General features: G+C 33.1%; 19 non-coding genes across 19 annotated transcripts; all 19 read right to left on the reverse strand.

Annotated features, from left to right (window-relative positions):
• Positions 1–669: 669 nt before the first annotated feature.
• Positions 670–751, reverse strand: trnas-gcu (transfer RNA serine (anticodon GCU)). Its single transcript has one exon. It is a non-coding gene; the product is annotated as a tRNA-Ser (tRNA).
• A 542-nt stretch (positions 752–1,293) lies between these two features.
• trnas-gcu (transfer RNA serine (anticodon GCU)) lies at positions 1,294–1,375 on the reverse strand. The gene has a single exon. It is a non-coding gene; the product is annotated as a tRNA-Ser (tRNA).
• A 935-nt stretch (positions 1,376–2,310) lies between these two features.
• On the reverse strand, positions 2,311–2,392 carry trnas-gcu (transfer RNA serine (anticodon GCU)). The gene has a single exon. It is a non-coding gene; the product is annotated as a tRNA-Ser (tRNA).
• A 1,293-nt stretch (positions 2,393–3,685) lies between these two features.
• trnas-gcu (transfer RNA serine (anticodon GCU)) lies at positions 3,686–3,766 on the reverse strand. Its single transcript has one exon. It is a non-coding gene; the product is annotated as a tRNA-Ser (tRNA).
• Positions 3,767–4,834: 1,068 nt separating this feature from the next.
• trnas-gcu (transfer RNA serine (anticodon GCU)) lies at positions 4,835–4,916 on the reverse strand. The gene has a single exon. It is a non-coding gene; the product is annotated as a tRNA-Ser (tRNA).
• A 700-nt stretch (positions 4,917–5,616) lies between these two features.
• Positions 5,617–5,698, reverse strand: trnas-gcu (transfer RNA serine (anticodon GCU)). The gene has a single exon. It is a non-coding gene; the product is annotated as a tRNA-Ser (tRNA).
• Positions 5,699–6,417: 719 nt separating this feature from the next.
• trnas-gcu (transfer RNA serine (anticodon GCU)) lies at positions 6,418–6,499 on the reverse strand. Its single transcript has one exon. It is a non-coding gene; the product is annotated as a tRNA-Ser (tRNA).
• A 2,767-nt stretch (positions 6,500–9,266) lies between these two features.
• trnas-gcu (transfer RNA serine (anticodon GCU)) lies at positions 9,267–9,348 on the reverse strand. Its single transcript has one exon. It is a non-coding gene; the product is annotated as a tRNA-Ser (tRNA).
• Positions 9,349–10,262: 914 nt separating this feature from the next.
• trnas-gcu (transfer RNA serine (anticodon GCU)) lies at positions 10,263–10,344 on the reverse strand. The gene has a single exon. It is a non-coding gene; the product is annotated as a tRNA-Ser (tRNA).
• A 506-nt stretch (positions 10,345–10,850) lies between these two features.
• Positions 10,851–10,932, reverse strand: trnas-gcu (transfer RNA serine (anticodon GCU)). Its single transcript has one exon. It is a non-coding gene; the product is annotated as a tRNA-Ser (tRNA).
• A 649-nt stretch (positions 10,933–11,581) lies between these two features.
• trnas-gcu (transfer RNA serine (anticodon GCU)) lies at positions 11,582–11,663 on the reverse strand. Its single transcript has one exon. It is a non-coding gene; the product is annotated as a tRNA-Ser (tRNA).
• Positions 11,664–12,585: 922 nt separating this feature from the next.
• trnas-gcu (transfer RNA serine (anticodon GCU)) lies at positions 12,586–12,667 on the reverse strand. The gene has a single exon. It is a non-coding gene; the product is annotated as a tRNA-Ser (tRNA).
• Positions 12,668–13,173: 506 nt separating this feature from the next.
• Positions 13,174–13,255, reverse strand: trnas-gcu (transfer RNA serine (anticodon GCU)). The gene has a single exon. It is a non-coding gene; the product is annotated as a tRNA-Ser (tRNA).
• A 649-nt stretch (positions 13,256–13,904) lies between these two features.
• On the reverse strand, positions 13,905–13,986 carry trnas-gcu (transfer RNA serine (anticodon GCU)). The gene has a single exon. It is a non-coding gene; the product is annotated as a tRNA-Ser (tRNA).
• Positions 13,987–16,716: 2,730 nt separating this feature from the next.
• trnas-gcu (transfer RNA serine (anticodon GCU)) lies at positions 16,717–16,798 on the reverse strand. Its single transcript has one exon. It is a non-coding gene; the product is annotated as a tRNA-Ser (tRNA).
• A 2,632-nt stretch (positions 16,799–19,430) lies between these two features.
• On the reverse strand, positions 19,431–19,511 carry trnas-gcu (transfer RNA serine (anticodon GCU)). Its single transcript has one exon. It is a non-coding gene; the product is annotated as a tRNA-Ser (tRNA).
• Positions 19,512–20,122: 611 nt separating this feature from the next.
• trnas-gcu (transfer RNA serine (anticodon GCU)) lies at positions 20,123–20,203 on the reverse strand. Its single transcript has one exon. It is a non-coding gene; the product is annotated as a tRNA-Ser (tRNA).
• A 2,730-nt stretch (positions 20,204–22,933) lies between these two features.
• On the reverse strand, positions 22,934–23,014 carry trnas-gcu (transfer RNA serine (anticodon GCU)). The gene has a single exon. It is a non-coding gene; the product is annotated as a tRNA-Ser (tRNA).
• Positions 23,015–23,755: 741 nt separating this feature from the next.
• trnas-gcu (transfer RNA serine (anticodon GCU)) lies at positions 23,756–23,836 on the reverse strand. Its single transcript has one exon. It is a non-coding gene; the product is annotated as a tRNA-Ser (tRNA).
• Between the last annotated feature and the right edge of the window lie 985 nt (positions 23,837–24,821).

Genomic DNA, 24,821 nt, shown 5'->3' on the forward strand with positions numbered 1-24,821 from the left:
GTACCACAGTAAAGAAATGAGAACCTGTTCCCAAAGAGAGCAGTGAGAACATAGTCCGTTCTATTGATGACTATTAATGTTGGAGGGTACTAACCCACTACGACAGGATGGGATTCGAACCCACGCGTGCAAGCACAATGGATTAGCAGTCCATCGCCTAACCCTCGGCCACCTCGTCTGCTGTCTGACCTTTCAAAGTAAAAGTCTGAATCTGGTCACGCCCTGAGATCTTTTGATCCCTTTAATGACATATTATACTATGACTTTTTATCTCTTTTTATGACATACTATACTATGACTTTTTATCCCTTTTTATGACATACTTTATAATGACTTTTTATGACATATTACACTATGACTTTTTATCACTTTATGACATGCTATACTATGACTATTTATCTCTTTTTATGACAAACTAAACTTTGACTTTTTATTCCTTTTCATAAGATATTATACTACGACCATTTGTCCATTTTTTGACATACTATACTATGACTTATTATCTCTTTTTATAACATACTAAACTATGACTTTTTATCACATTTCATGACATACTATACTATGACTTATTATCTCTTTTTATTACATACTATACTATGACTTTTTATCCCTTTTTACTAATTTTTAATATTTATGACATTTAAATGTTGGAGGGTATCTAACCCACTACGACGAGGATGGGATTCGAACCCACGCATGCAGAGCACAATGGATTAGCAGTCCATCGCCTTAACCTCTCGGCCACCTCGTCCGCTGTCTGACCTTTCAAAGTAAAAGTCTGATTCTTTTTATCTTTTTACTTTTTATCACTTTTTATGACATACTATACTATGACTTTTTATCCACTTTTATGAAATATTATAAAATGACTTTTCATCTGTTTTATGATATATTATACTATGACTTTTTATCTGTTTTTATGACATACTATACTATGATTTTTTATCCTTTTTTATGACATATTATACTTTAACTTTTTCTCCCTTTTTATGACATAATTTACTATGAATTTTTATCTCTTTTTATGACATACTGTACTATAATTTTTTATAACTTTTCATGATATACTATACTATATAGTATATATACTATCCTTTTTTATGACGTATTAGAATCTTACTTTTTATCCCTTTTTATGACATATTATACTATAATTTTTTATCCCTTTTTATGACATATTATAAAATGACTTTTTAACTGTTTTTATTACATACTATACTATGACTTTTTATCCCTTTTAACTAATTTTTAATATTGATGACTATTAAATGTTGGAGGGTATCTAACCCACTACGATGAGGATGGGATTCGAACCCACGCATGCAGAGCACAATGGATTAGCAGTCCATCGCCTTAACCTCTCGGCCACCTCGTCTGCTGTCTGACCTTTCAAAGTAAAAGTCTGATTCTGGTCACGCCCTGAGATCTTTTTATCTCTTTTTATTAATTACTATACTATGACTATTTATCTCTTTTTATGACATATTATACTATGACTTTTTTTCTGTTTTTATGACATATTATAAAATGACTTTTCATCTGTTTTATGATATATTATACTATGACTTTTTATATGTTTTTATGACATACTATACTATGACTTTTTATCCCTTTTTATGACATACCTAACTATGATTTTTGGTATGTTCATATTTTTTTTTAATATTTTTATGACATACTATGACTTTTTATCCCTTTTTATGACATGCTATAATTTGAGTTTTTTTTAACTTTTTATGACATACTATACTATGACTTTTTATCCATTTTTATGAAATATTATAAAATGACTTTCATCTGTTTTATGATATATTATACTATGACTTTTATCTGTTTTTATGACATACTATACTAATGTTTTATCCTTTTTATGACATATTATACTTTAACTTTTTCTCTCCCTTTTTTATGACATATTTTACTATTATTTTTTATCTCTTTTTAAAACATACTATGAGATGACTTTTTATCCCTTGTTATGACGTACTTAACTATGATTTTTATATATTCATATTTTTTTATTTTTTTATGACATACTATGACTTTTTATCCCTTTTTATGACATGCTATAATATGAGTTTTTTCATCACTTTTTATGATAACATACGATACTATGATTTTTATGACAGCTATGACTATTTTATCACTTTTATCAACATCCTATATGATGTATTATATCTCTACATACTGTACTATGAGTGTTTTTAACGTACCACAGTAAAGAAATGAGAACCTGTTCCCAAAGAGAGCAGGAGAACATAGTCCCGTTCTATTGAGGACTATTAAGGTTGGAGGGTATCTAACCCACTACGACGAGGATGGGATTCGAACCCACGCGTGCAGAGCACAATGGATTAGCAGTCCATCGCCTTAACCTCTCGGCCACCTCGTCTGCTGTCTGACCTTTCAAAGTAAAAGTCTGATTCTGGTCACGCCCTGAGATCTTTTGATCCCTTTTTATTATTTACTATACTATGACTATTTATCTCTTTTTATGACATATTATACTATGACTTTTTTTCTGTTTTTATGACATATTATAAAATGACTTTTCATCTGTTTTATGATATACTATACTATGACTATTTATCTCTTTTTATGACAAACTAAACTATGACTTTTTATCCCTTTTTATGAAATATTATACTATGACTTTTTATCACATTTTATGACATACTATACTATGACTTTTTATCTCTTTTTATGACATACTGTACTATAATTTTTTATAACTTTTCATGACATACTATACTATATAGTATATATACTATCCTTTTTTATGACATATTAGAATCTACTTTTTATCCCTTTTTAGACATATTATAAATGATTTTTTAACCGTTTTTTATTACATACTATACTATGACTTTTTATCCCTTTTACTAATTTTTAATATTTATGACTATTAAATGTTGGAGGGTATCTAACCCACTACGACGAGGATGGATGCGACCCCCACGCGTGCAGAGCACATGGATTAGCAGTCCATCGCCTTAACCTCTCGGCCACCTCGTCTGCTGTCTGACCTTTCAAAGTAAAAGTCTGATTCTGGCACGCCCTGAGTTCTTTCTATCTCTTTTTATTAATTACTATACTATGACTATTTCTCTCTTTTATGACATATTATACTATGACTTTTTATCCATTTTTATGAAATATTATAAAATGACTTTTCATCTGTTTTATGATATATTATACTATGACTTTTTATCCTTTTTTATGACATATTATACTTTAACTTTTTCTCCTTTTTATACATACCATACTATGACTTTTTATCCCTTTTTATGACTATTTACTATTATTTTTTATCTCTTTTTAAACATACTATGATATGACTTTTTATCCCTTTTTATGACATACTAACTATATGTTTTTTATATTTCATATATTTTTTTATATATTTTAGAAATACTATGACTTTTTATGCCTTTTTATGACATGCTATAATATGAGTTGTCATCACTTTTTATGACATGCTAAACTATGACTTTTTATGACATGCCATAACTATTTCATCACTTTTATCAACATACTATATGATGTATTTATATCTCTACATACTGTATATGAGTGTTTTTACGTACCACAGTAAAGAAATGAGAACCTGTTCCCAAAGAGAGCAGTGAGAACATAGTCCGTTCTATTGATGACTATTAAATGTTGGAGGGTATCTAACCCACTACGACGAGGATGGGATTCGAACCCACGCGTGCAGAGCACAATGGATTAGCAGTCCACGCCTTAACCTCTCGGCCCACTCGTCTGCGTCTCACCTTCAAAGTAAAAGTCTGATTCTGGTCACGCCCTGAGATCTTTTGATCCCTTTTATTAATTACTATACTATGACTTTTAATACTTTATGACACTATACTATGACTATTTATCTCTTTTTATGACAAACTAAACTACGACTTTTTATCCCTTTCATAAGATATTATACTACGACCATTTGTCCATTTTATGACATACTATACTTACTGTACTTACTTACTTACTACTGCCGTCACCCCTACCAGGGTATGGGCCGCCAACAACAACAGCTCTCCAGAGTCCTCTGTCCTGGGCCATTTTCTCTAACTGGTTCAAGGTGTAGCCCATCTTGGTGGTGTCAGACTCAAGGTCGCGTCGCCAGGTGTTTCTTGGCCACCTCTCTCCCGCTTGCCTTGTGGGTTCCACCGCAACGCCTGCCTAGTGATGCTGGTTGGAGGTTTCGTAGGGTATGCCCTGTCCAGCCCCATCTCCTCTTCCTGATTTCTTCTTCGGCAGGGAGTTGGCCCGTCCTTTCCCGGAGGTTGGTATTCTGATGGTGTCAGGCCATCGGATCTGGAGAATTCTTCTGAGGCAGGGTTTTGAGAAGGTCTGGACTTTTCTGATGGTAGTCTTGTTTATCCTCCATGTCTCTGCCCCATACAATAAGACTGACTTCACGTTGGAGTTGAATATTCGGATCTTGGTGGTCACTGACAGCTCTCTGGAGGTCCAGATGTTCTATGAGCTGGGCGAAGGCGGCTCTTCCTTTACCAATCCTTGCCTTGACGTCTGCGTCTGTACCGCCCTGCAATTACTTTTTATCTGTTTTTATGACATACTATACTATGACTTATTATCTCTTTTTATGACATGCTAAACTATGATTTTTTATGACATGCTATGACTATTTTATCACATTTATCAACATCCTATATGATGTATTTATATCTCTACATACTGTACTATGAGTGTTTTTAACGTACCACAGTAAAGAAATGAGAACCTGTTCCCAAAGAGAGCAGTGAGAACATAGTCCGTTCTATTGATGACTATTAAATGTTGGAGGGTATCTAACCCACTACGACGAGGATGGGATTCGAACCCACGCGTGCAGAGCACAATGGATTAGCAGTCCATCGCCTTAACCTCTCGGCCACCTCGTCTGCTGTCTGACCTTTCAAAGTAAAAGCCTGATTCTGGTCACAGCCTGAGATCTTTTGATCCCTTTAATGACATATTATACTATGACTTTTTTCCTTTTTTATGACATATTATACTATGACAATTTATCCCTTTTTATGACGTACTATACTATGACTTTTTATCTCTTTTTATGACATACTTTATTATGACTTTTTATGACATTTTATATTATGACTTTTTATCCCTTTTTTATGACATAATATAATATTATTTTGTATCTCTTTTTATAACATACTATACTATGACTTTTTATCCCTTTTTATGACATATTATACCATTATTTTTATCTTTTTTTAAACCTACTATACTATGAGACTTTTTCCCCTTTTTATGACATACTTAACTATGATTTTTTATATATTCATATATTTTTTATATATTTTTATGACATACTATGACTTTTTTCCCCTTTTATGACATGCTATATATGAGTTTTCATCACTTTTTATGACATACAAACTATGACTTTTATGACATGCTATGACTATTTTATCACATTTATCACATACTATATTATGTATTTATATCTCCACATACTTTACTATGAGTGTTTTTAACGTACCACAGTAAAGAAATGAGAACCTGTTCCCAAAGAGAGCAGTGAGAACATAGTCCGTTCTATTGATGACTATTAAATGTTGGAGGGTATCTAACCCACTACGACGAGGATGGGATTCGAACCCACGCGTGCAGAGCACAATGGATTAGCAGTCCATCGCCTTAACCTCTCGGCCACCTCGTCTGACCTTTCAAAGTAAAAGTCTGATTCTGGTCACGCCCTGAGATCTTTTATCCCTTTTTATTAATTACTATACTATGACTTTTCATCACTTTTTATGACATACTATAAAATTACTTTTTATCTGTTTTTATGACATATTATACTATGACTTTTTATCAATTTTTATGACATACTAAACAATGACTTTTTATCCCTTTTTATGACATATTATAAAATTATTTTTTATCTGTTTTTATGACATATTATACTATGACTTTTTATCCCTTTTCATGACATACTATACTATGACTTTTTATCAATTTTTATGACATACTATACTATGACTTTTTATCAATTTTTATGACATACTAAACAATGACTTTTTATCCATTTTTATGACATACTATACTATGATTTTTTATCCCTTTTTATGACATACTTAACTATGATTTTTTATATGTTCATATATTTTTTATATATTTTTATGACATACTATGACTTTTTATGCCTTTTTATGACATGCTATAATATGAGTTTTCATCACTTTTTATGACATGCTATGACTATTTTATCACATTTATCAACTTACTATATGATGTATTTATATCTCTACATACTGTACTATGAGTGTTTTTAACGTACCACAGTAAAGAAATGAGAACCTGTTCCCAAAGAGAGCAGTGAGAACATAGTCCGTTCTATTGATGACTATTAAATGTTGGAGGGTATCTAACCCACTACGACGAGGATGGGATTCGAACCCACGCATGCAGAGCACAATGGATTAGCAGTCCATCGCCTTAACCTCTCGGCCACCTCGTCTGCTGTCTGACCTTTCAAAGTAAAAGTCTGAATCTGGTCACGCCCTGAGTTCTTTTGATCCCTTTAATGACATATTATACTATGACTTTTTTCCCTTTTTATGACATACTTTATTATGACTTTTTATGACATTTTATATTATGACTTTTTATCCCTTTTTTATGACATATTATACTATTATTTTTTATCTCTTTTTAAAACATACTATGCTATGACTTTTTATCCCTTTTTATGACATATTATAACATTATTTTTTATCTTTTTTTAAAACATACTATACTATGACTTTTTATCCCTTTTTATGACATACTTAACTATGATTTTTTATATATTCATATATTTTTTATATATTTTTATGACATACTATGACTTTTTATCCCTTTTTATGACATGCTATAATATGAATTTTCATCACTTTTTATGACATGCTATGACTATTTCATCACTTTAATCAACATACTATATGTGTCCTTTTTCCGCTCTGCCCCTTGGTTTTCACCTGAGCTCCGCCTCATGAAAGCCAAGGGTCGCCAACTTGAACGCCTCTATAAAAAAACTGGTCTCTCCATTCACAAAGAAATGTATAAATCTCATCTTCTTCATTACTCAAACTCAATAGCCGTAACTAAATCAAACTTCTATTCTGACCTCATCTGCTCCAACAAAGGAAACTCCAGGTCTCTCTTTTCAATAATCCATAAGACCTTTAATCCCCCTGATTCTCTACCTTCTCACATGTACTCAGTTGAAACTTGTAATTCACTGGTTGTCTTTTTTAATGAAAAAAATCAACTCCATTCACCAGCAATTACATTTGACCCCCTTGCCTTCCCCTCCACCTTTGCCCTCCCCATAGCCAGTCATTTTGTTGCTTTCTACTGCCCACCCCCTCCGACAATTTCTGGATCTCATTATTCGTAAATCCAAGTCCTCACCTGTTCTCTTGACCCCCTCCCCAGAGCTCTTGTCAAAACCTGTCTCATTTCCCTCATCTCCTTCATAACTACCATTATTCATTCTTCTCTCTCCTCTGGTATTGTCCCCTCACTTTTCAAAACAGCATCCGTCTCACCCATTCTGAAAAAACCTGGCTCAGATCCAACCAACTACATTAATCTTTGTCCTATCTCAAATCTTCCCTTTATTTCTAAAATTCTTGAAAAAATAGTGTCTGTTCAACTCCATGCTTTTCTTACCCTTAACTGTCTTTATGAACCTTTCCAGTCTGGTTTTCGCCCCTCCCATAGTACTGAAACTGCCCTTATAAAAATCACCAATGATCTCCTCACAGCTGCTGATTCCGGACTCATCTCCATCCTCATCCTCCTCGATCTCAGTGCGGCCTTTGATACCATTTCTCACTCCATTCTCCTCAATAGACTATCTTCTCTCGGCATCTCTCACACCCCTCTTGACTGGTTCCGCTCATATCTCTCCGACCGCACTCAGTTTATTCAACTCAAATCTTTCACATCCCACCCTCCCCGTTACTACTGGCGTCCCTCAAGGTTCAGTTCTTGGCCCCCTCCTTTTCATCACCTACCTACTTCCCCTTGGCAATATCTTCCGCAAATTCAACATTCATTTTCATTGTATGCAGACGACACCCAGCTCTACTTATCCAGCAAACCCCCTCCTCGCTCGCTCCCCCCCTTGTCCCTTACTAACTGCTTACTTGAAATAAAAGACTGGTTCACCTCAAACTTCCTTAACTAACAGTGATAAACCGAACTCCTCCTCGTAGCCACAAGTCCACCCTATCCAAATCAATAGTTTCTCTCTACCAATCGACAACTCCTTGGTCTCCTCTTCCCCTCAGGTCAAGAGTCTGGGCGTCATCCTCGATTCCTCCCTCTCCTTTCAGTCACACATAAATAATATCTGCTGGTCTGCATACTTCCACCTACGCAACATTAACCGCCTCCGTCCGTCCCTTACCACTCACACTGCCTCCATCCTTATCCACAGCCTCATCACCTCCCGCCTTGACTACTGTAACTCTCTCCGTTTTGGCCTTCCTCAAAAATCCCTCCCTAAACTTCAACTTCTTCAGAACTCAGCAGCTCGTGTCATCACCAGAACCCCCTCATTTCATCATATAACCCCGGTTCTTCAGCAGCTCCATTGGCTTCCAGTTCAATTCAGAAAACAATTTAAAATCCTTCTCCATACTTTCAAAGCCATCCATAACCTTGCTCCTCCATATCTATCAGAACTCCTACACATTGCCGTCCCCTCCCGCTCCCTCAGATCTTCCTCCTCCCTCCACCTCACTGTCCCCCATGCTCGACTCATCACCGTGGGGACCAGAGCCTTCAGCCGCTCTGCTCCCCAGCTCTGGAACTCACTCCCACCCGACCTCCGCAACATCAACTCTCTCCCTCTGTTCAAAACTAGACTAAAAACCCATCTGTTCCAGCTCGCTTATCTGTAAATACACTGTTCCTGTTTTGTTTTGTTTTGTTTTTGTTTGTTTTGTTTTTTGTTTTATTTGTTTTGTTATAACTACTTACACTTTTCTGTTCCCTGTATCTGTCTTTTATTGTCTGTAAAGCGTCCTTGAGTGTTAGAAAGGCGCTGTTAAATAAAATGTATTATTATTTTTATTATTATTACTATATTATGTATTTATATCTCTACATACTGTACTATGAGTGTTTTTAACGTACCACAGTAAAGAAATGAGAACCTGTTCCCAAAGAGAGCGGTGAGAACATAGTCCGTTCTATTGATGACTATTAAATGTTGGAGGGTATCTAACCCACTACGACGAGGATGGGATTCGAACCCACGCGTGCAGAGCACAATGGATTAGCAGTCCATCGCCTTAACCTCTCGGCCACCTCGTCTGCTGTCTGACCTTTCAAAGTAAAAGTCTGATTCTGGTCACGCCCTGAGTTCTTTTTATCCCTTTCATGACATACTACACTATGACTTTTTATCTCTTTTTATGACATACTATACTATGACTTTTTAAGACATGCCATAACTATTTTATCACATTTATCAACATACTATATGATGTATTCAAAGTAAAAATCTGATTCTGGTCACGCCCTGAGATCTTTTTATCCCTTTTTATTAATTACTATACTATGACTTTTTATCACTTTATGACATGCTAAACTATGACTATTTATCTCTTTTTATGACAAACTAAACTATGACTTTTTATCCCTTTTCATAAGATAATATACTACGACCATTTGTCCATTTTATGACATACTAAACTATGATTTTATTACTTTATTCTTTTTTACATGCTATACTACGACTTTTATCTCTTTTTATGACATATTATACTATGATTTTTTATCCTTTTTTTGACGTATTAGAATTTTACTTTTTATCCCTTTTATGACATATTATACTATACTTTTTATCCCTTTTATGACATATTATAAAATGATTTTTTATCTCTTTTTATACCATACTATACTATGACTGTTCTCCCTTTTTATGACATAATTTACTATGACTTTTTATCTCTTTTTATGACATAATAAACTATGATTTTTTATCACTTTTTATGACATACTATACTATATAGTATATATACTATCCTTTTTCATGACATATTAGAATCTTACTTTTTATCCCTTTTTATGACATATTATACTATAACTTTTTATCCCTTTTTATGACATATTATAAAATGACTTTTTAACTGTTTTTATTACATACTATACAATGACTTTTTATCCCTTTTTACTAATTTTTAATATTGATGACTATTAAATGTGGGAGGGTATCTAACCCACTACGACGAGGATGGGATTCGAACCCACGCGTGCAGAGCACAATGGATTAGCAGTCCATCGCCTTAACCTCTCGGCCACCTCGTCTGCTGTCTGACCTTTCAAAGTAAAAGTCTGATTCTGGTCACGCCCTGAGTTCTTTTGATCCCTTTTTATTAATTACTATACTATGACTATTTATCTCTTTTTATGACATATTATAAAATGACTTTTCATCTGTTTTATGACATACTATACTATGACTTTTTATCCCTTTTTATGACATACCTAACTATGATTTTTTGTATGTTCATATTTTTTTTTATATTTTTATGACATACTATGACTTTATATCCCTTTTTATGACATGCTATAATTTGAGTTTTTTTTTACTTTTTATGACATACTATACTATGATTTTTTATGACATGTTATGACTATTTTATCACTTTTATCAACATCCTATATGATGTATTTATATCTCCACATACTGTACTATGAGTGTTTTTAACGTACCACAGTAAAGAAATGAGAACCTGTTCCCAAAGAGAGCAGTGAGAACATAGTCCGTTCTATTGATGACTATTAAATGTTGGAGGGTATCTAACCCACTACGACGAGGATGGGATTCGAACCCACGCGTGCAGAGCACAATGGATTAGCAGTCCATCGCCTTAACCTCTCGGCCACCTCTTCTGCTGTCTCACCTTTCAAAGTAAAAGCCTGATTCTGGTCACGCCCTGAGATCTTTTGATCCCTTTTTATTAATTACTATACTATGACTATTTATCTCTTTTTATGACATATTATACTATGACTTTTTTTCTGTTTTTATGACATATTATAAAATGACTTTTCATCTGTTTTATGATATACTATACTATGACTATTTATCTCTTTTTATGACAAACTAAACTATGACTTTTTATCCCTTTTCATAAGATATTATACTACGACCATTTGTCCATTTTATGACATACTATACTATGACTTATTATCTCTTTTTATAACATACTAAACTATGACTTTTTATCCCTTTTTATGAAATATTATACTATGACTTTTTATCACATTTTATGACATACTATACTATGACTTTTTATCTCTTTTTATGACATACTGTACTATAATTTTTTATAACTTTTCATGACATACTATACTATATAGTATATATACTATCCTTTTTTATGACATATTAGAATCTTACTTTTTATCCCTTTTTATGACATATTATAAAATGATTTTTTAACCGTTTTTATTACATACTATACTATGACTTTTTATCCCTTTTTACTAATTTTTAATATTTATGACTATTAAATGTTGGAGGGTATCTAACCCACTACGACGAGGATGGGATTCGAACCCACGCGTGCAGAGCACAATGGATTAGCAGTCCATCGCCTTAACCTCTCGGCCACCTCGTCTGCTGTCTGACCTTTCAAAGTAAAAGTCTGATTCTGGTCACGCCCTGAGTTCTTTTTATCCCTTTCATGACATACTACACTATGACTTTTTATCTCTTTTTATGACATACTATACTATGACTTTTTAAGACATGCCATAACTATTTTATCACATTTATCAACATACTATATGATGTATTCAAAGTAAAAATCTGATTCTGGTCACGCCCTGAGATCTTTTTATCCCTTTTTATTAATTACTATACTATGACTTTTTATCACTTTATGACATGCTAAACTATGACTATTTATCTCTTTTTATGACAAACTAAACTATGACTTTTTATCCCTTTTCATAAGATAATATACTACGACCATTTGTCCATTTTATGACATACTAAACTATGCCATTTTATTACTTTTTATTCTTTTTTACATGCTATACTACGACTTTTTATCTCTTTTTATGACATATTATACTATGATTTTTTATCCTTTTTTTGACGTATTAGAATTTTACTTTTTATCCCTTTTTATGACATATTATACTATAACTTTTTATCCCTTTTATGACATATTATAAAATGATTTTTTATCTCTTTTTATAACATACTATACTATGACTTGTTCTCCCTTTTTATGACATAATTTACTATGACTTTTTATCTCTTTTTATGACATAATAAACTATGATTTTTTATCACTTTTTATGACATACTATACTATATAGTATATATACTATCCTTTTTCATGACATATTAGAATCTTACTTTTTATCCCTTTTTATGACATATTATACTATAACTTTTTATCCCTTTTTATGACATATTATAAAATGACTTTTTAACTGTTTTTATTACATACTATACAATGACTTTTTATCCCTTTTTAATAATTTTTAATATTGATGACTATTAAATGTGGGAGGGTATCTAACCCACTACGACGAGGATGGGATTCGAACCCACGCGTGCAGAGCACAATGGATTAGCAGTCCATCGCCTTAACCTCTCGGCCACCTCGTCTGCTGTCTGACCTTTCAAAGTAAAAGTCTGATTCTGGTCACGCCCTGAGTTCTTTTGATCCCTTTTTATTAATTACTATACTATGACTATTTATCTCTTTTTATGACATATTATAAAATGACTTTTCATCTGTTTTATGACATACTATACTATGACTTTTTATCCCTTTTTATGACATACCTAACTATGATTTTTTGTATGTTCATATTTTTTTTTATATTTTTATGACATACTATGACTTTATATCCCTTTTTATGACATGCTATAATTTGAGTTTTTTTTTACTTTTTATGACATACTATACTATGATTTTTTATGACATGTTATGACTATTTTATCACTTTTATCAACATCCTATATGATGTATTTATATCTCCACATACTGTACTATGAGTGTTTTTAACGTACCACAGTAAAGAAATGAGAACCTGTTCCCAAAGAGAGCAGTGAGAACATAGTCCGTTCTATTGATGACTATTAAATGTTGGAGGGTATCTAACCCACTACGACGAGGATGGGATTCGAACCCACGCGTGCAGAGCACAATGGATTAGCAGTCCATCGCCTTAACCTCTCGGCCACCTCTTCTGCTGTCTCACCTTTCAAAGTAAAAGCCTGATTCTGGTCACGCCCTGAGATCTTTTGATCCCTTTTTATTAATTACTATACTATGACTATTTATCTCTTTTTATGACATATTATACTATGACTTTTTTTCTGTTTTTATGACATATTATAAAATGACTTTTCATCTGTTTTATGATATACTATACTATGACTATTTATCTCTTTTTATGACAAACTAAACTATGACTTTTTATCCCTTTTCATAAGATATTATACTACGACCATTTGTCCATTTTATGACATACTATACTATGACTTATTATCTCTTTTTATAACATACTATACTATGACTTTTTATCCCTTTTTATGAAATATTATACTATGACTTTTTATCACATTTTATGACATACTATACTATGACTTTTTATCTCTTTTTATGACATACTGTACTATAATTTTTTATAACTTTTCATGACATACTATACTATATAGTATATATACTATCCTTTTTTATGACATATTAGAATCTTACTTTTTATCCCTTTTTATGACATATTATAAAATGATTTTTTAACCGTTTTTATTACATACTATACTATGACTTTTTATCCCTTTTTACTAATTTTTAATATTTATGACTATTAAATGTTGGAGGGTATCTAACCCACTACGACGAGGATGGGATTCGAACCCACGCGTGCAGAGCACAATGGATTAGCAGTCCATCGCCTTAACCTCTCGGCCACCTCGTCTGCTGTCTGACCTTTCAAAGTAAAAGTCTGATTCTGGTCACGCCCTGAGTTCTTTCTATCTCTTTTTATTAATTACTATACTATGACTATTTCTCTCTTTTTATGACATATTATACTATGACTTTTTATCCATTTTTATGAAATATTATAAAATGACTTTTCATCTGTTTTATGATATATTATACTATGACTTTTTATCCTTTTTTATGACATATTATACTTTAACTTTTTCTCCCTTTTTATAACATACTTAACTATGATTTTTTATATATTCATATATTTTTTATATATTTTTATGAAATACTATGACTTTTTATGCCTTTTTATCTCTTTTTCTGGTCACGCCCTGAGATCTTTTGATCCCTTTTTATTAATTACTATACTATGACTATTTATCTCTTTTTATGACATATTATACTATGACTTTTTTTCTGTTTTTATGACATATTATAAAATGACTTTTCATCTGTTTTATGATATACTATACTATGACTATTTATCTCTTTTTATGACAAACTAAACTATTACTTTTTATGACTTTTCATCACTTTTTATGACATATTATAAAATTACTTTTTATCTGTTTTATGACATACTATACTATGACTTTTATCAATTTTTATGACATAGTAAACAATGACTTTTATCTATTTTTATGACATATTATAAAATGACTTTTTATCTGTTTTTATGACATATTATACTATGACTTTTTATCCCTTTTCATGACATACTATACTATGATTTTGTATCCCTTTTTATGACATATTATTACTATTATTTTTTATCTCTTTTAAAACATACTATACTATGACTTTTTATCCTTTTTATGACATATTATACTATTATTTTTTATCTCTTTTAAAACATACTATACTATGACTTTTTATCCAATCCATCCACTTTATTTGTAAAGCACATTTTTACAAACACAAAGTTACCAAAGTGCTGCACAGAAAACTCAAACATACAACCAATTAATGTAAAATATTGTAAAAACAAAATAAGAGCATCTGGTTTAAAAAGATAAAATAGATAAAAATAATAAATACTAAAATACAATAAAACAGTACGAGCCATCAGAGGACCACACCTCACATGGAGTTAAAAGCCAAAGAATAAAAATGTGTCTTAAGACGAGACTTAAAACACTCAACTGTTGGGGCTGTTGGACATGGAGGGGCAGAGCGTTCCAGAGTCTAGGTCCAGCAACAGAAAAGGCCCTGTCCCCCGAGTTTTAAGTCTCGTCTTTGGGACCACAAGCTGGAGCTGGCTCTCTGACCTCAGTGATCGCGCCGGCCTATAAATCTGGATGGTCTGAGATATATGTTGGGGCCAGTCCATTCACAGCTTTAAAAACAAACAATAAATCTTAAAATCAATCCTAAAACGTACAGGAAGCCAGTGCAATGAAGTAAGAATTGGACTTATATGAGCGCGCTTTTTAGTTCCAGTTAAAAGACGTGCTGCAGAATTTTGGACTAACTGTAAGCGTGAAAGTGCTTTGTGACTTATACCGATATAAAGTGCATTAGAGTAGTCTAAACGAGAAGAAATAAAAGCATGTAGCTTGTTCAAAACTGTTAAAAGACAAAAACGGTTTAACTTTGGCTAAAAGACGAAGATGATTAACAGATTTCACACTGCATTATTTTTTTGTCAAGTTTAAAATCACTGTCTATTTTTACCCCAAGGTCAGTTACAACAGGATGCACAGAATCACTGAGGGGGCCCAAGTTTATCATAGAGTTAGTGGGGCCAAACTGCATGATCTCAGTTTTACTCTCATTTAGTTTTAAAAGATTTTGGGCTAACCACGCTTGTGACGTCATTTAAACAGTTTAGTAGGGTGTCAGGGGGCTGCCTTCCTGCTTTTTGATTGGTATATAAATTTGACAATCATCAGCATAAAGATGATAGGAGATGCCATGCTTTTTAAAAACTATTCCAAGTGGAAGGAGGTACAGTGCAAAAAGAATAGGACCAAGAATAGATCCCTGGGGGACTCCACAGTTAAGAGGCACAGTTGATGAGGTAGAGTCCCCCATTTTAACAAAGAAGCATCTCCCTGAAAGATTAGACTGGAACCATTTTAAGGCAGTCCCCCTAACTCCCACACAGTTTTCCAAGCGAGATAATAGAATTGTGTGGTCAACTGTGTCGAAAGCAGCAGTGGATCTAAAAAGCACTAAAATGGCTGAATCACCAGAATCCGTTATTAAAAACAGGTCATTAAAAACCTTTAAAAGAGCAGACTCAGTGCTATGAAATGCTTTAAAACCTGACTGAAAAATATCTAAAGTGCCATGTGCCTCCAAAAAAACTGTAGCTGCAAAATACACATTTTCCAAGTTTATCCCTTATATGACATACTTAACTATGACTTGATTTTTTAATATATTCATATATTTTTTATATATTTTTATGAAATACTATGACTTTTTATGACATATTATACTATTATTTTTTTATCCCTTTTTATGACATATTATACTATTATTTTTATCCCTTTTTATAACATACTTAACTATGATTTTTTATGACATGGCCTAACTATTTTATCACATTTATCAACATACTATATTATGTATTTATATCTCCACATACTGTACTATGAGTGTTTTTAACGTACCACAGTAAAGAAATGAGAACCTGTTCCCAAAGAGAGCAGTGAGAACATAGTCCGTTCTATTGATGACTATTAAATGTTGGAGGGTATCTAACCCACTACGACGAGGATGGGATTCAAACCCACGCGTGCAGAGCACAATGGATTAGCAGTCCATCGCCTTAACCTCTCGGCCACCTCGTCTGCTGTCTGACCTTTCAAAGTAAAAGTCTGATTCTGGTCACGCCCTGAGATGTTTTTATCCCTTTTTATTAATTACTATACTATGACTTTTTATCACTTTATGACATGCTATACTATGACTATTTATCTCTTTTCATGACATACTAAACTATGACTTTTTATCCCTTTTCATAAGATATTATACTACGACCATTTATCCATTTTATGACATACTATACTATGACTTATTATCTCTTTTTATGCCATACTAAACTATGCCATTTTATTACTTTTTATTCTTTTTTACATGCTATACTACGACTTTTTATCCCTTTTTATGACATACTATACTATGATTTTTTATCCTTTTTTATGACATATTAGAATTTTACTTTTTATCCTTTTTATGACATATTTAAATTATTTTTTATCTCTTTTTATAAAATACTATACTATGACTTGTTCTCCCTTTTTATGACATAATTTACTATAACTTTTTATCTCTTTTTATGACATACTAAACTATGATTTTTTATCACTTTTTATGACATACTAAACTATAATTTTTTATAACTTTTTATGACATACTATACTATATAGTATACATACTATCCTTTTTTATGAGATATTAGAATCTTACTTTTATCCCTTTTCATGACATATTAAAAATGCCTTTTTAACTGTTTTTATTACAAACTATACTATGACTTTTTATCCCTTTTTAATATTGATGACTATTAAATGTTGAGGGTATCTAACCCCTACTAACGAGGAGGGATTCGAACCCACGCGTGCAGAGCACAATGGATAGCAGTCCATCGCCTTAACCTCTCGGCCACCTCGTCTGCTGTCTGACCTTTCAAAGTAAAAGTCTGATTCTGGTCACGCCCTGAGATCTTTTGATCCCTTTTTATTAATTACTATACTATGACTTTTTATCACTTATGACATGCTATACTATGACTATTATCTCTTTTTATGACAAACTAAACTACGACTTTTTATCCCTTTTCATAAGATATTATACTACGACCATTTGTCCATTTTATGACATAATACTATACTTACTTACTTACTTACTTACTTACTGCCCGTCACCCTACCAGGGTATGGGCCGCCAACAACAACAGCTCTCCAGAGTCCTCTGTCCTGGGCCATTTCTCTAACTGGTTCAAGGTGTACCCATCTTGGTGGTGTCAGCCTCAAGGTCGCGTCGCCAGGTGTTTCTTGGCCGACCTCTCTCCGCGCTTGCCTTGTGGGTTTCCACCGCAACGCCTGCCTAGTGATGCTGGTTGGGGTTTTCGTAGGGTATGCCCTGTCCAGCCCCATCTCCTCTTCCTGATTTCTTCTTCGCAGGGAGTTGGCCCGTCCTTTCCCGGAGGTTGGTATTACTGATGGTGTCAGGCCATCGGATCTGGAAATTCTTCTGAGGCAGGTGTTGATGAAGGTCTGGACTTTTCTGATGGTAGTCTTGTTTATCCTCCATGTCTCTGCCCCATACAATAAGACTGACTTCACGTTGGAGTTGAATATTCGGATCTTGGTGGTCACTGACAGCTCTCTGGAGGTCCAGATGTTCTTGAGCTGGGCGAAGGCGGCTCTTCCTTTACCAATCCTTGCCTTGACGTCTGCGTCTGTACCGCCCTGCAATTACTTTTTATCTGTTTTTATGACATACTATACTATGACTTATTATCTCTTTTTATGACATGCTAAACTATGATTTTTTATGACATGCTATGACTATTTTATCACTTTTATCAACATACTATATGATGTATTTATATCTCTACATACTGTACTATGAGTGTTTTTTAACGTACCACAGTAAAGAAATGAGAACCTGTTCTCAAAGAGAGCAGTGAGAACATAGTCCGTTCTATTGAGGACTATTAAATGTTGGAGGGTATCTAACCCACTACGACGAGGATGGGATTCGAACCCACGCGTGCAGAGCACAATGGTTAGCAGTCCATCGCTTAACCTCTCGGCCACCTCTGCTGTCTGACCTTTCAAAGTAAAAGCCTGATTCTGGTCACAGCCTGAGATCTTTTGATCCCTTTAATGACATATTATACTATGACTTTTTCCCTTTTATGACGTACTATACTATGACTTTTTATCTCTTTTTTATGACTACTTTATTGACTTTTTATGACATTTATATTATGACTTTTTATCCCTTTTTATGACATAATATAATATTATTTTGTATCTCTTTTTTACATACTATATATGACTTTTTATCCCTTTTTATGACATATTATACCATTATTTTTATCTTTTTTTAAAACATACTATACTATGACTTTTTCCCTTTTATGACATACTTAACTATGATTTTTTATATATTCATATATTTTTATATATTTTTATGAACATACTATGACTTTTTTCCCTTTTATGACATGCTATATATGAGTTTTCATCACCTTTTATGACATACTAAACTATGACTTTTTATGACATGCTATGACTATTTTATCACATTTATCAACATACTATATTATGTATTTTATAATCCACATACTGTACTATGAGGTTTTTTAACGTACCACAGTAAAGAAATGAGAACCTGTTCCCAAAGAGAGCAGTGAGAACATAGTCCGTTCTATTGATGACTATTAAATGTTGGAGGGTATCTAACCCACTACGACGAGGATGGGATTCGAACCCACGCGTGCAGAGCACAATGGATTAGCAGTCCATCGCCTTAACCTCTCGGCCACTCGTCTGCTGTCTGACCTTTCAAAGTAAAAGTCTGATTCTTTTTATCTTTTTACTTTTTATCACTTTTTATGACATACTATACTATGACTTTTATCCATTTTATGAATATTATAAAATGACTTTTCATCTGTTTTATGATATATAATACTATGACTTTTTATCCTTTTTATGACATATTATACTTTAACTTTTTCTCCCTTTTTATAACATACCATACTATGACTTTTTCTCCCTTTTTATGACATATTTTACTATTTTTTTTATCTCTTTTAAAACATACTATGATATGACTTTTATCCCTTTTTATGACATATACTTAACTATGATTTTTTATATATTCATATATTTTTTATATATTTTATGAAATACTATGACTTTTTAATCCCTTTTTATGACATGCTATAATATGAGTTTTCATCACTTTTTATGACATGCTATGACTATTTATCACTTTTATCAACATCTTATATGATGTATTTATATCCTCTACATACTGTACTATGAGTGTTTTTAACGTACCACAGTAAAGAAATGAGAACTGTTCCCAAAGAGAGCAGTGAGAACATAGTCCGTTCTTTGATGACTATTAAATGTTGGAGGGTATCTAACCCACTACGACGAGGATGGGATTCGAACCCACGCGTGCAGAGCACAATGGATTAGCAGTCCATCGCCTTAACCTCTCGGCCACCTCTCTGCTGTCTGACCTTTCAAAGTAAAAGTCTGATTCTGGTCACGCCCTGAGATCTTTGATCCCTTTTATTAATTACTATACTATGACTATTTATCTCTTTTTATGACATATTATACTATGACTTTTTTCTGTTTTTATGACATATTATAAAATGACTTTTCATCTGTTTTATGATATATTATACTATGACTTTTTATCCTTTTTTATGACATATTATACTTTAACTTTTTCTCCTCTTTGTAATAACATACCATACTATGACTTTTTATCCCTTTTATGACATACTTAACTATGATTTTTTATATATTCATATATTTTTTAATTTTTATGAAATACTATGACTTTTTATGCCTTTATCTCTTTTTCTGGTCCGGGCGCCCTGAGATCTTTGATCCCTTTTATTAATTACTATATATGACTAGTTATCTCTTTTTATGACATATTATACTATGACTTTTTTCTGTTTTTTATGACATATTATAAAATGACTTTTCATCTGTTTATGATATCTATACTATGCTATTTATCTCTTTTATGACAACTAACTATTACTTTTTATGACTTTTTCATCACTTTTGTTATACATATTATAAAATTACTTTTTATCTGTTTTTCTGACTATACTATGACTTTTATCAATTTTTATGACATAGTAACAATGACTTTTAATCTATTTTTATGACATATTATAAAATGACTTTTTATCTGTTTTATGACATATTATACTATGACTTTTTATCCCTTTTCATGACATACTATACTATGATTTTGTATCCCTTTTTATACATATTATACTATTATTTTTTATCTCTTTTAAAACATACTATACTATGACTTTTTATCCCTTTTATGACATATTATACTATTATTTTTATCTCTTAAAACATACTATACTATGACTTTTTTCCAATCCAATCCACTTTATTTGTATAGCACTTTTACAAACACAAAGTTACCAAAGTGCTGCACAGAAAACTCAAACACAAAACAATAATGTAAACTATTGTAAAAACAAAATAAGAGCACTGGTTAAAAAGATAAAAAATAGATAAAATAATAAATACTAAAATACAATAAAACAGTAAGAGCCATCAGAGGACCACACAACTCACATGAGTTAAAAGCCAAAGAATAAAAATGTGTCTTAAGAGAGACTTAAAACATCAACTGTTGGGCTGTTCGGACATGGAGGGGCCAGAGCGTTCCAGATCTAGGTCCAGCCACAGAAAAGGCCTTTCCCCCGAGTTTTAAGTCTCGTCTTTGGGACCACAAGCTGGAGCTGGCTCTCTGACTCAGGACCGCGCCGGCCTATAAATCTGGATCCGGTCTGAGATATGTTGGGGCCAGTCCATTCACAGCTTTAAAAACAAACATAAAATCTTAAAATCAATCCTAAACGTACAGGAAGCCAGTGCATGAAGTAAGAATTGGACTTATATGAGCGCGCTTTTTTAGTTCCAGTTAAAGACGTGCTGCAGAATTTTGGACTAAGCGTAAGCGTGAAAGTGCTTTGTGACTTTATACCGATATAAAGTGCATTAGAGTAGTCTAAACGAGAGAAATAAAAGCATGTATAGCTTGTTCAAACTGTTAAAAGACAAAACGGTTTAACTTTGGCTAAAAGACGAAGATGATTAAAACCAGATTTCACAACTGCATTTATTTGTTTGTCAAGTTAAAATCCACTGTCTATTTTTACCCCAGGGTCAGTTACCACAGGATGCACAGAATCACTGAGGGGCCCAAGTTTATCATAGAGTTAGTGGGGCCAAACTGCATGATCTCAGTTTTACTCTCATTTAGTTTTAAAAGATTTTGGGCTAACCACGCTTGACGTCATTTAAACAGTTTAGTAGGGGTGTCAGGGGGCTGCCTTTCCTGCTTTTTGATTGGTATATAAATTTGACAATCATCAGCATAAAGATGATAGGAGATGCCATGCTTTTTAAAAACTATTCCAAGTGGAAGGAGGTACAGTGCAAAAGAATAGGACCAAGAATAGATCCCTGGGGGACTCCACAGTTAAGAGGCACAGTTGATGAGGTAGGTCCCCATTTTACCAAAGAAGCATCTCCCTGAAAGATTAGACTGGAACCATTTTAAGGCAGTCCCCCTAACTCCCACACAGTTTTTCCAAGCGAGATAATAGATTGTGTGGTCAACTGTGGGCGAAAGCAGCAGTGAGATCTAAAAGCACTAAAATGGCTGAATCACCAGAATCCGTTATTAAAACAGGTCATTAAAAACCTTTAAAAGTGCAGACTCAGTGCTATGAAATGCTTTTAAAACTGACAAAAATATCTAAAGTGCCATGTGCCTCCAAAAAAAACTGTAGCTGCATAAATACACTTTTCCAAGTTTATCCCTTTATATGACATACTTAACTATGATTTTTTTTAATATATTCATATATTTTTTATATATTTATGAAATACTATGACTTTTTAATGACATATTATACTATTATTTTTTTATCCCTTTTTATGACATATTTATACTATTATTTTTATCCCTTTTTATAACATACTTAACTATGATTTTTTTATGACATGGCCTAACTATTTATCACATTTATCACATACTATATTATGTATTTATATCTACCACATACTGTACTATGAGTGTTTTTTTAAGTACCACAGTAAAGAAATGAGAACCTGTTCCCAAAGAGCAGTGAGAACATAGTCGTTCTATTGATGACTATTAAATGTTGGAGGGTATCTAACCCACTACGACGAGGATGGGATTCGAACCCACGCGTGCAGAGCACAATGGATTAGCAGTCCATCGCCTTAACTCTCGGCCACCTCGTCTGCTGTCTGACCTTTCAAAGTAAAGTCTGATTCTGGTCACGCCCTGAGATGTTTTTATCCCTTTTTATTAATTACTATACTATGACTTTTTATCACTTTATGACATGCTAATACTATGACTATTATCTCTTTTCATGGACATACTAAACTAATACTTTTTCCTTTTCATAGATATTATACTACGACCATTTATCCATTTTATGACATACTATACTTGACTTATATCTTTTTTATGCCATACTAAACTGAAACATTTGATTTTTTTCTTTTTATTCTTTTTCATGCTATACTACGACTTTTTATCCCTTTTTATGACATACTATACTATGATTTTTTATCCTTTTTTATGACATATTAGAATTTTACTTTTTATCCCTTTTATGACATATTATAAAATTATTTTTTATCTCTTTTTATAAAATACTATACCTATGACTTGTTCTCCGACCTTTTTGACATAATTTACTATACGTTTTATCTCTTTTTATGACATACTAAACTATGATTTTTTTATCACTTTTTATGACATACTAAACTATAATTTTTATAACTTTTTATGACATACTACTATATAGTATACATACTATCCTTTTTTATGAGATATTAGAATCTTACTTTTTATCCTTTTCATGACATATTATAAAATGCCTTTTTAACTGTTTTTATTACAAACTATACTATGACTTTTTATCCCTTTTTAATATTGATGACTATTAAATGTTGAGGGTATCTAACCCACTACGACGAGGATTGGATCGCACCCACGCGTGCAGAGCACAATGGATTAGCAGTCCATCGCCTTAACCTCTCGGCCACCTCGTCTGCTGTCTGACCTTTCAAATAAAAGTCTGAATTCTGGTCACGCCCTGAGATCTTTTGATCCCTTTTTTATTAATTACATACTATGACTTTTTATCACTTTATGACATGCTATACTATGACTATTTATCTCTTTTTATGACAAACTAAACTACGACTTTTTATCCCTTTTCATAATATATATAATACGACCATTGTCCATTTTATTGACATACTATACTACTTACTTACTTACTTACTTACTGCCCGTCACCCCTACCAGGGTATGGGCCGCCAACAACAACAGCTCTCCAGAGTCCTCTGTCCTGGGCATTTTTTCTAACTGGTTCAAGGTGTAGCCCATCTTGGTGGTGTCAGCCTCAAGGTCGCGTCGCCAGGTTTTTCTTGCCGACCTCTCTCCCGCTTGCCTTGTGGGTTCCACCGCAACGCTGCCTAGTGATTCGGTTGGAGGTTTTCGTAGGTATGCCCTGTTCCAGCCCTCTCCTCTTCCTGAGTTCTTCTTCGGCAGGGAGTTGGCCCTTCCTTTCCCGGAGGTTGGTATTACTGATGGGTCAGGCCTCGGATCTGGAGAATTTTCTGAGGCAGGTGTTGAGAAGGTCTGGACTTTCTGATGGTAGTCTTGTGTTTTATCCTCCTGGTCTCTGGGCCCCATACAATAAGACTGACTTCACGTTGGAGTTGAATATTCGGATCTTGGTGGTCACTGACAGCTCTCTGGAGGTCAGATGTTCTTGAGTGGGCGAGAGGCGGCTTTCTTCCTTTACCAATCCTTGCCTTGACGTCTGCGTCTGTACCGCCCTGCAATTACTTTTTATCTGTTTTTATGACATACTATACTATGACTTATTATCTCTTTTAATGACATGCTAAACTATGATTTTTTATGACATGCTTATGACTATTTTATCAACATACTATATGATGTATTTATATCTCTACATACTGTACCTATGAGTGTTTTTAACGTACCACAGTAAAGAAATGAGAA

Source organism: Etheostoma spectabile, unplaced genomic scaffold (genome assembly GCF_008692095.1).
Source record: "Etheostoma spectabile isolate EspeVRDwgs_2016 unplaced genomic scaffold, UIUC_Espe_1.0 scaffold00569601, whole genome shotgun sequence".
NCBI lineage: Eukaryota > Metazoa > Chordata > Actinopteri > Perciformes > Percidae > Etheostoma > Etheostoma spectabile.